The 11284-nt window shown below is 39.2% G+C and overlaps 1 long non-coding RNA gene across 1 annotated transcript; it reads left to right on the top strand.

The window, feature by feature from the left end:
* The first annotated feature begins 1995 nt into the window (after window positions 1–1995).
* On the top strand, window positions 1996–10816 carry LOC104989185. Its single transcript, XR_825346.1, has 3 exons — window positions 1996–2414; window positions 6429–6533; window positions 9915–10816. It is a non-coding gene; the product is annotated as an uncharacterized LOC104989185 (long non-coding RNA).
* Window positions 10817–11284: the final 468 nt, after the last annotated feature.

An 11284-nucleotide genomic window follows, 5' to 3' on the forward strand; every position in this document is an offset into this window, starting at 1 on the left:
TGCTTCCTCCTTTTTTGACCTTTCAGTGACTTAATTTTAGGAACCCCATTAGAGGGTGGAGAGAAATACACAAATCAAGCACACTGGGTGTCCTACTTACCATCAGCTGAGGCTCATGTTTTAGTACGGGAGGAATTTGATACTTTGGATTGAAAATGGTGATTATCTGCATTCTCCCTATTACCATATAGACAGAATTAGCCACAGACTGATGTTTTCCAGAGTTTGGATTTTGCAGAGCAGTAAAATGTAAAAAGAAAAGGAAATTGTGAAATTGTGAGAAGATCAATATATGGTTGCCAAGTTTAACTTTGATCAAATAAGAATGTTAAAAATACCACAACTGCCATCTTCAATGATCATTAATTCATAAGAGAAAATAACATTTGAATATTTCCGAAGTAGGAAAGATGTACTCTTAGAAGAATAAAAGTTCTTAAATAACTTTGGCAGGCTTCCAATGAACCCATCCTTAGTTTTGTGGAAACTTTGTTGCAGTGTGGTACCAAGTATGCCACAGGAGCATAAAACCTGCAGCAATACTGCATATCATACAGGTTTGTGCTAATGGGGGTGATCACAGAGTGATCAGTTTGGATTTCGACAACCTTAAATTAATAGCTAATTTAAGATTTCATTTCTGAGACACATCTTATTTGTATGGGAGTCTGTTGTAATTTTTCTCAAACCAGGAAGCATTTTCTCAAATTAAAAGGTATAGAAAATCCTTTTCTAAATTTCCTTTGGAGCATAGCACACTGTAGATACTCTTCCTCTCTCTTTCTCTCGAAAATGAATGCTTCAGGAAATGGATAATATGACATTGAACTTCAACAGCTTCCCTTCCTAAGAGAGTTCAGAGGTCTTTGAAACCACAGGTAATGAAGCCTCCTGGCTCCCGTGAGCTAGCAGAGTGGTGACCCTGGCTGAGAAGAGTTGGCCCAAAGGCAGGTGTAGGTGGTGGCAGTGCTGGGAGACCGAGTCCCCAAGTTCAGAGTTTCCATCACCTTTCCCATTTTACACAAAGGAAAAGGATGGTATGAACGTGGAGAATTGCCTGAAATTTCTGAGTAATTAATAGAAACCATGGTTAAAATCAATTGCCCAATCCAAGTCTTGTGGGTAATTTTTTTCTGTCCTTCTTCTGCCTGAGAAACCCATATGAAGATTTCTTGCCACAGGAACTTTTCTTTAAATAGGACTGAAATTCAATTTCATAAGCCGCAGAGAGATTCAAAGTATTATTTACCCATGATCTTCAGATATTCTTTCCTTCTCCCCATGCTTGAAAGTTGGAAACTTTTTGGGGTCTCTTGGAGTCAAAGTAGTAGACACTGAACTCACAACACACACACTGAAATATACATTAGCATATGTTCAAAAACATGAAGAATACCCCCAACTTTTAAAATATTTTGATACACTTTTATTTTTCTAGTTATAGGGTTATTTGGTGTCTTTTGATTCTATATATTTGCTTGATAAAATTGATATTATCATAAAAATATTTCTCACTTTATAACCATAGCTTTATTTTAAAACATATACTACAAATCATGTGAAAAATATTTTTACCCCTCATTTTAACAAATGATAATCTCTGCTTTAGGGCAGTGGGATAGAGGGCCTTTTGTACATTATATTTTCCTGGGATGATGGCACTTTCATAAGTAAAATAATTGTTTATTACTTTCATATTAAGTAAAAACGAAAGATAAAAAACACATGCACTTCCATTGAAACTAACTTCAATCCAAATTTTAAGTATCACCTCATAATTGAAAGTGAAAGTCGCTCAGTCGTGTCCAACTCTTTGTAACCCCATGGACTATACAGTCCACAGAATTCTCTAGGCCAGAATACTGGAGTGGGTAGCCTACCCCTTCTCCAGCAGATCTTCCCGATTCAGGGATTGAACTGGGGTCTCCTGCATTGCAGGTGGATTCTTTACCAACTGAGCTATCAGGGAAGCCCACAATTAAGCTTACCCGGTTAACCACCGTCTTCTTCCTGACCTACCTGAGAAACTCAATACCCCTTCTGTGTTTGAGACATTTGTCTTTCTGAGAGAAATGCACCCAACTTTTTTTTGTTTTTTAGCCTCTCAATCTCAGCTCTTCTGTAACTACTGTAGCGCAGGTATTTTCCTCCCTGCCCTTTTCCACAGCAGCTTGTTTTCATTCCCCTCTCTTTGTTATTTGCCTTACTGAGAAATTCTGACATGATGACTTCTTTCAGGCTCAGCCAAATAGAAGTGCGAGATTTTGGCTTGGATTCCACACTGATGTTTCACAGAAAGTCAGCTCTGGTTCCAGGTACTTGATAAACATCTAACTTCTTGCTGTTTCTAAGTGATGATCATTTTGGTTAGCAAGTGCGCAGCCCTTCAGACATCGTTCCCTCCTACACAACAAGTAAGTTAATGAACCCCATGGAGTGTGGCCAGCTCTCTACTTCTTTTGAATGTTTTCTGTCACCCGGGCCAAGCTGCTGCGGCTGGGACTCTGCACATGGGGGCTGCCTCAGGGCAGGTGGAGGGGTTCAAATAACCGTGGCCCTCACGTTGCAATGTAAGGAGAGCTGTTAGCTTCCACCCTTCCCATGTGTTTCTCTTCCTAACCACCAAGTGTGAGGATAATGTGCTATTTTTATTTATTTTCAGGGAGTGAACATGAAATCTTAGGGTGATGGTGGCATATGGCTGAATTATGTCTTTTTTTAATATCACTTTTTTTTTTAACAAATGAAGTATATGTGTGTGTATTTTTTTTGGCTGTGCTGAGTCCTCAGTGTATTGCTTCTCTAGTTGTGGCATGTGGGTTCAGTTGCCCTGCACCAGCTGGGATCTTAGCTCCCCGGCCAGGGACTGAACCTGCATTCCCTGCAATGGAAGGTGGTGAATCATGTCTTTTAGTCCTGACTCAAATAAATTAGACGTTTTTGGTTGTTGTTGTTGGCAAGAGGGGAAAAAAGAGAGATTTGAATCCAAAGAAAATTAGATTAAACAGCTAGATTTTCCTAATTCCTGGGTTCTAGATATAAAGAAAACACAGCACAATGAATAATATAATCAAACTGGAGGAAGTTGTAATCACTGACATTTTTTTCCTGGCCAGACACCCCAAATCTGTGTACTTAGATTTTAATTACGTTTGCCCCTATCCATTTAAAATATGCTTTCTGCAATCAGAATACAACAACAAGATTTAAAGGGAAAAGAACCAGCTATAAAGCTTTCCAAAAACATCTACAGCTTCTTGGGCAGCGATACTTTCATTCAGGGATCCTGTGTGGTCTCATAGAAATGAATCAGAGACTTGGCCCTCCATTTCCTCAGAAAGAAGCATGCTTAAAATCGTTAGAGTAAATGAGGTGGACAAAGTACAATCTGCATTTTGCTTTTAATTTCAACTAAACAAACAAACAAACTCACTTTGGACTTGCCGGAGAAAAATACTGAGCCTGTTCATCTTCCTTCCTCTGCCCAAGTCAACTCTGGAATGACTGAGTGCATTTTCAGACCCGGCTCTCACTGTGATTGTAATGCTGTTAATAGCGATAGTGATCACAGGGTTTATCACTTTAAGAGTCACCATTTTAAAACACCAAAATAAACTTTTTTAGGTTGACCTTTCCCTTTGCCTGTTTGGCAAATGAACTCCCTGATGAAGCATGTTTATGCCTATTTAGAAATGGTCTACAAGGTGGGCAGAGAAGTTCACCCAGGTCCTTACAGAGACCACTCCTTTCCACTGTAGGAAATGTGTGTTTTCATTCCTTTCAAGTCTCTCTTCTCAGACTGGAAAGGACAGATGGAAACAACCCCATCTTGCCACTCTTGGAAAGGTGGTGGTGGGGGGGTGTCCTGCTCGTATTCCCTGGCTTTTATTTAGATCATTTGTGGGTGAAAGAGAAGAGGAAACTAAACCTTGAGGAAGAAGAAGAAGAGCAAGTAGCCACCTTACAAATCACCTAGCAATCTGCCCTTTGGAGTAAACTGACTCACAATAGCTAGAGTACCTTTATGGATCTGAAGTATCCAGTGGTCTCTATTCTCAAGCAGAACACAATCTAAGACTGTTGAAGAAAGATGCCTACCACTGATTCTTTTTAAAATTATTATGATAATTTATAGAGGAAGAAAATAATTATTTTTCCTGTACCCATCTTCCTTCATGGCTGGGGTTCCGCAAATTAGAATGATAAAAGACAGATGAATAACAAGTTTCTGAACTCTACACATAGGATACTCAGTGATGAGAAACTCAAAGGAATGGTCACAAGCTGAGCTTCTATGGCATCTTGTGTGCCTGCGTGCTCAGTTGCTTCAGCTGTGTCCGACTCTGTGTGACCCCGTGAACTATAAACCCCCCAGGCTCCTCTGTGGGTTCTCCAGGCAAGAATACTAGAGTAGGTTGCCATTTCCGACTCCAGGGGGTCTTCCCAATCCAGGGATCAAACCCTCGTCTCTTGCGTCTCCTGCATTGGCAGGCGGGTTCTTTACCATTATTGCCACCTGAGAAGCATTCTAAATATCCTATGGCATCTTAGGAAAGAACAATAAATTTATAGAGAAGTGACAATACAAAGGAGAAGGGTTTTAGATTTCCAAGGGTGGTAAACAGTAGGAAGGTAAATACATGGGGGGAACCAATGGAAAATAAAGATTGTTTTAGCCAAGTTTGTTATGTAGATTCCCCTGGTGCAGTTTCTGGGCTGGTTAAGAGTCTAGAGTTGTCTCTGGTGGTTAAGAATCAGGTTACTACCCGTTCTTCCTGGTAGTAATGGGGAGGTCACAGGGCTTGTCTACTGCCTGTTTTTTCTCAGTAGTTTTCAGTTCAAAATAAGCCTTTTGCCAGAGTGGCAAGTTTTGGGTGGCATACTCTGAACCCCATTCAGGTTCAATTTCTCCTTCCTAAAATTAAGACATATACATGGTAGAAAGTTTGGAATGTATACAGAAGTTTCAAAAAGCATGCACAAACATGACTAAATCTTATTAGTCACATGCAGGCACATTTAGGAATGGTTCCAGTATTTTTTCCTATGCTCTTTTTTTCTTCACATAGCTGAGCATTCCTTACACAGGATTTCACATACCATGTTTTTGTTCAATTGATCAAAAATGTTTTTCTTATGCTATTATTCATTCTTTAAATATTATTCTAATGGTAATATAATTTTCTATGAGTATATCATAATTTATTGATAATTTTCCTAATATTAGACATCTCAGGTATACTTAAATAAATATTTTGTGTGTATGCACAAATCTTAGCACTTCAAATTATCTCCTTAGGGCAATCTACCAGAAGCAGCAATATGGGATGAAGAATATAATTTTTCCAGTCTCTAGTACATATTACCAGGAAGGTTATATCAATTTACATTAATACCGTACATTAATGTCTTCCTGAAGCTCTGACTGCATTGATTAATGTCATTTTAAAATCTTTGCTATTTTGTAGTGTCCCTGTTACTTAACTTTGTATTCGCTGGTGAGGCTGAGGATTGTTTAGTATATAATTAGCTATTTGTATTTTCTCATCTGTGAATGATCAGTTCATGATCTTTGTCCATTTTCTCATTGATTTACTATAACACTTTATAAAGCACAGTTATTAGCTTTCTTTGTGTCTCAATTTTTGAAAAAAAATATATCTTCTTACCAGTTTGCTTTTGCCTTCTGATTTTTTTATGATTATTTTTGAGGTATAGAAATTTTATATTTCTCTATATTTTAATTTATTGGCCTTTTGCCCTGATATTTCTTCCATTGCTTTAATGTATATAAAAACTTTATCCATCTAGACTAGATAAATATGCAGAAATGACATTCTTCTAGTTATTTAATAAAATTTTCAAAAATAGTATTACTTAAATCTACCTAGAACTTAATTTGTTACATGGCATGAGGAAAAATTCCTTTTTTCCTAATAAACTAACATCCTGGCACCACGTACTGACTCTTTTCCCCACAGTTTTTATATGTATTCTCTATACACGTATTCAAGACTATTTTTAAAAATGCAAGATTACATTTCAGAGTTTTCTACTGATTTCTTTGCTTATTCTCTTACCAGTAGTTTCTCCACCCCTGATTTTTCTTTTTTGAGGTTCTTTTATCTTTTGTGTTAGACTCTTTCCACTTAAAAGGTGGCCAAGATGATGCACAAAGAAGACTGTTTCAAATTACTGGAGAAAGACAATCGCTGCCTTTACAGGTTTGGGTCTTAGGTGAAAAAGATACAGTGTTAGTTCCTGCTATGACACAGAAAATCAGAAAGGACTTTCTTAGCTTCTTGACAGTCATAGTAGTAGTAATATGTAGAAGAAGAATTACGTATCTTTTTATTCATCTCAAGAGAAGAAAATTTCCACTGAGGACACTAAGACATTTAATGTTGAAAGATCATCTCTGCTTCTAGGGCACCAGTAAAGATTTCAACCCATGTATCTGCAGAAAATTGCCAGAAACTGTCACAAAATGAAAAATGAGAGAAAGCCCGGTGGTCCTGCTAGGTTTCTATAAGGTATGTGCCAAATAATTTTTTGTTTTTAAGGCTTAACAGTGAGTATCTTAGGATGACAGAGTTATAGTTGAATTTTTCTTCTTTAATTTCATTATATTTTCATTTCCTCTCAAATTGCATTTTTTCCCCCTTCATAATGGTCTGTTGATTAACTTCTGAAAATACAGTACTGGAAGCCTTAGTCCCAAAAAGTGCAATAGTACCAAAAGTGTATTTTCTGTTTCTTCACCTCTTTTCTTAATAGACACAGCAACACTAAAACTCATCTCATTAGAACAGATTTTGTGAAAATGAGAAAGGACATTTCTAAACCAAGTGCTTTTCCTCTGAATAAGATTTAACCCAAAGAGAGGTTTGGGACTGGAAGAAGGAATGAAAAACTACCTCTTAAAATTTCTATATCTAAAGCTAATAGGAATTCTTTTGCAGTAGCTTTTTTTTTTTTCCTCTTGACAACCAAGGATTGATACATCTTGCATGTTAAAAAGTAGAAGACTATCAGTAAGCACTGACCCGCCACAATTTATTTTCCTTGTAATTTCCCTTTTTGTGATACAATTGGAGCTCTTTTACTGTCTTAAAATTTTCCATTTTTCTTTAATGGTCTCTACTTTCCTCTTTTCTTAGCTCTTAATTGTTCTGCCTTTTCATTAGTAGATAATTCTTTCTGGTTGACCAACAGTGATGGGGGTCAGAGTCATGGACAATATATGATATCTGGTTTTGTTTCACTTGAGAAAACTTAAAACTGCGCTTCAGCCTAAAATTAGTCACTTTAAGCATAAATGCTAGTCAGCCTCTGTGGTGGCAATCATTTAGTTGTTGTAAGCACTTCAGAATACCTGGTGTAATATTTTCACACACCCGCCCCCGCACCCGCCCCCTCCAAAGCAAGTTTATCTTTGTTCTTAAACCATAAGCTGCACTTGGTATTTCTTTTCCATGGCACATTGAAAAGAAATAAAAATCAAGTGCCGTACATATCTCTTCAACACATAAACAATTAGGTAATAGTCCATTTCCCCCTTAAACATTTTATGCTTGTTTTCCTATCTTAGAGTCACACTTAAAAGCCATCAAAACACCCACAGAACCAGTAGCTCTTCATTTTGGGGGCATGGGGAGTGTTGGGCATGGAAGGTGTTTGCTCTACCATGGATGTCCATGTAATTTCTTGGAATGAGGCTTCTGATGGATAACCCAGGGAGATGGAGGAAGCTTCTTTCAACTCAGATACTGTCAGGGCCAATATGCCTTTCAGGACGCTGTCTGTGAGATTCTGAACATTGAAAGTGTAAAAAAAATTGAGCTGGACAAATCCTTGTCACCACTTTTTCTGCTAAATATAGATGAGTTGTCATCGGGTTGCACAAGCAACTTCCAGCTACAGCTCCTCTGGAAGAGAAGCCGGCACGGGGCTTTTGTCTCTGTTAAAATGCATAGAGAAGAAATGGCCCTGACCTGGGTGTTGTGGGGAGAAAGGAATCTAGGTTTTGGTTAAATATATAAGGACACACTGTAGGGGAGGATGTAAAGCAAAGGATGGTATTGGCTTAAAATCTCATTAAACAGTGATAACTTGGAAGAAAAGATGGACAGAAGGAGTGCTTCCCCTGGGGTCTGTGTTCAAGTTCCTCCTCTAGTACTGCTTTGGAAGCAACGTGGGAAAAGGACATGAGGTTATGAAATATGGCATCAGATGGTCCTGAGCTTAAATCTTGGCTTAATCTAAACTTCTGTTTGATTTGGAGTTACTTAACTTCTCTGATGGAGAAGGCAAGGGCACCCCACTCCAGTACTCTTGCCTGGAAAATCCCATGGATGGAGGAGCCTAGAAGGCTGCAGTCCATGGGGTCGCTGAGGGTCGGACACGACTGAGCGACTTCACCCTCACTTTTCACTTTCATGCATTGGAGAAGGCAATGGCAACCCCCTCCAGTGTCCTTGCCTGGAGAATCCCAGGGACGGTGGAGTCTGGTGGGCTGCCGTCTATGGGGTCACACAGAGTTGGACACGACTGAAGCGTCTTAGCAGCAACTTTTTTGAGCTTCAGAATCCTAATACATAAAATATTAGGTAAAATAATATCTCATGGTCTTACTAGGATTAACATTAGGATTAAAGTACAAGGCATATGTAAAATAGATACCTGGCAGGAAGCTGCTGTATATATAGCACAGGGAGCCCAGTTCAGTGCTCTGTGATGACCTAGAGGGCTGCGATGCTGGGGGGAGGGTGGGAGAGATGCTTAAGAGGGAGCAGCTATAAGTATACATATAGCTGATTCACTCTGTTGTGCAGCAGAAACTAGCGCAACATTGTAAAGCAATTATACACCAATAACTTGTTTTAAAAAGTAGATGGTACTACTAATCGATTAACTTGTGTTGGTGCCTGTCTCCTTATCCCAATTGAGGCAAATAATTTAAGCTTCCCTGAAAAGAAAAATGGAGAAGGCAATGGCACCCCACTCCAGTACTCTTGCCTGGAAAATCCCATGGATGGAGGAGCCTAGTAGGCTGCAGTCCATGGGGTCACTAAGAGTCGGACACGACTGAGCGACTTCACTTTCACTTTTCACTTTCATGCATTGGAGAAGGAAATGGCAACCCCCTCCAGTGTCCTTGCCTGGAGAATCCCAGGGACGGGGGTGCCTGGTGGGCTGCCGTCTATGGGGTCACACAGAGTTGGACACGACTGAAGTGACTTAGCAGCAGAAGTAGCAGAAAAGAAAAAAAGCTTGTTTTTCTCTTATCAAATCCTATTGTTTCTACCTTCAAAGTATATCCAGAATTTGTCCCTTTTTTCCCAACCCCAGGGCTACCAAGCTAGTACAAGTAACTCTCTCACCAAGGCCATTGTCAACAGCTTTCTATCAACTTGCTCTCTATTTCTAAACCCTGTACAGTCCATCACTGCAGAACAGGCAGAGAGAACTTTCAAAAACCGCATGTTAAACCATGCTATTCTCCTACCTGAAACCCTCCAATGGCTTCTTACTAACATCCAAACCTCATCACAGCCTTCAAGGCTCCATGAGATCCAGCCCTTTCTACCTCTTTCCTCTTTGACTTCATCTGCCATCACTTTCTTCTTTTATTAATATTTTCCAGCTATATTGGCCTAATTTAACTCCCCAGAACACCTCATGTTTATTTGTACCTCAGGCCCTTTGTATGTGCTATTTCCATAGCTTGGAAGAAGTTCTTTCCGTATTCTGTTGTGGCTGAAACCTTCTCAACAGTTAGGTCACACGTTCCCTTCTAAAATTTTTCATCCCTGGTCAAGTCTCTATCACAGCTCTATTTCATTTTGTTTTTTCATAACACTTATCACTAAATGAAATTATTTTACATTTGGCTTCTCTGATTCCCCCACTAGGGATGTGAACTTCATGAAAGAAGAGGACTATACTTTTTACCTCTGAATGAACGGAACACTCAGTCAGCATGTGGTGAATGAATTCTGAATAAATATGTAAAATGGGATAATAACTTCCTAAAAGTTTGTGACTGGATTTGACAGTCTTTCTGTGTCTTTCCGTTTCTAAAGAGTCTATGTTTCCTCGAACAGCAAGACAGAATCACAGAATAATTTTTAAGAAATGTAGTTAGGAAATTGTCAAATATCCAACATATAGTTATTCATATTAGTTTACCCAGTCAAAGCGTTTTGTGTATGAGATTTAATGAAAAATTTGGAAGGACTTATAATTTGCATGTCAAGTATTTGGATATGAAGGGATCCTCTTAAACTACTATTTAAAAGCTGTGTTTCTTTCAGTAGCATTAAGGTTTTCCCAATCATCCTATTTACAGTTGGCTGAGCATATCTGGAGTTCACAGATCTTAGAAAGGAATATGATTCTACAGCATATCACATCTGCTAAAGGAAATGGCTCAGGTGAGCACAGGCTGCATCCATGGCATAGTTGTTCAGTTCAGGGAGTTATTCATTCCACTTCTGGGGCTGGGTTGTAAGGGGGACACTGTGCAAACTGGATCAATCCTAGGGAAGGAACTGGAAACTCTGGCAGAGGAACAAAATAGGAAGGACTAATTGAAATTAGGCCTACCTAATTGAACCGAAGTCTGATAGTTGTCAAATATTTGAAGGTTTCTAATGAAAAGATGTTATGCTGTATATGCCCTAGGACAAGTCTAGAACTGACTAGTAGAAGCTACTGGGAGGCAGACTTTGGTGCCATCAATGAAGGATTGATGGTCAGTCAATCCTAAAAGAAATCAACCCTGGATAGGCATTGGAAGGACTGATGCTGAAGATCCAGTACTTTGGCCACCTGATGTGAAGAGCTGATTCTTTGGAAAAGACCCTGTTCTGGGAAAGACTGAGGGGAAGAGGAGAAGGGGGCGACAGAAGATAAGATGGTTGGATGGCATCACTGACTCAATGGATATAAGTTTGAGCAAACTCAAGGAGATAGAGGACAGGGAACCTGGCATGCTGCAGTTCATGGGGTTGCAAAGAGTTGGACACTACTTAGCCACTGAACGACAATAACCATGGAAGGAATCTCTAACAGTCAGTCTGCCCAATGGCCTGCTTAGAAATACAGTGAACAGGTGCCACCGCTGGATGTTTATCTTTTAAACAGGCAGACCACTATCAGCAGTGCCCTACAAAAATCCTCCTAATTATAGATGGGCAAGTTCTCCTGGAGCTCATTTCACAAATTCCTGGCTTGCTAGTTGAGCCTGATATGGTGTGATTTGCATCATATAGTGTTCTTT

This window comes from Bison bison, unplaced genomic scaffold (assembly GCF_000754665.1).
Source record: "Bison bison bison isolate TAMUID 2011002044 unplaced genomic scaffold, Bison_UMD1.0 scf7180017864146, whole genome shotgun sequence".
Taxonomy (NCBI): Eukaryota; Metazoa; Chordata; class Mammalia; order Artiodactyla; family Bovidae; genus Bison; species Bison bison.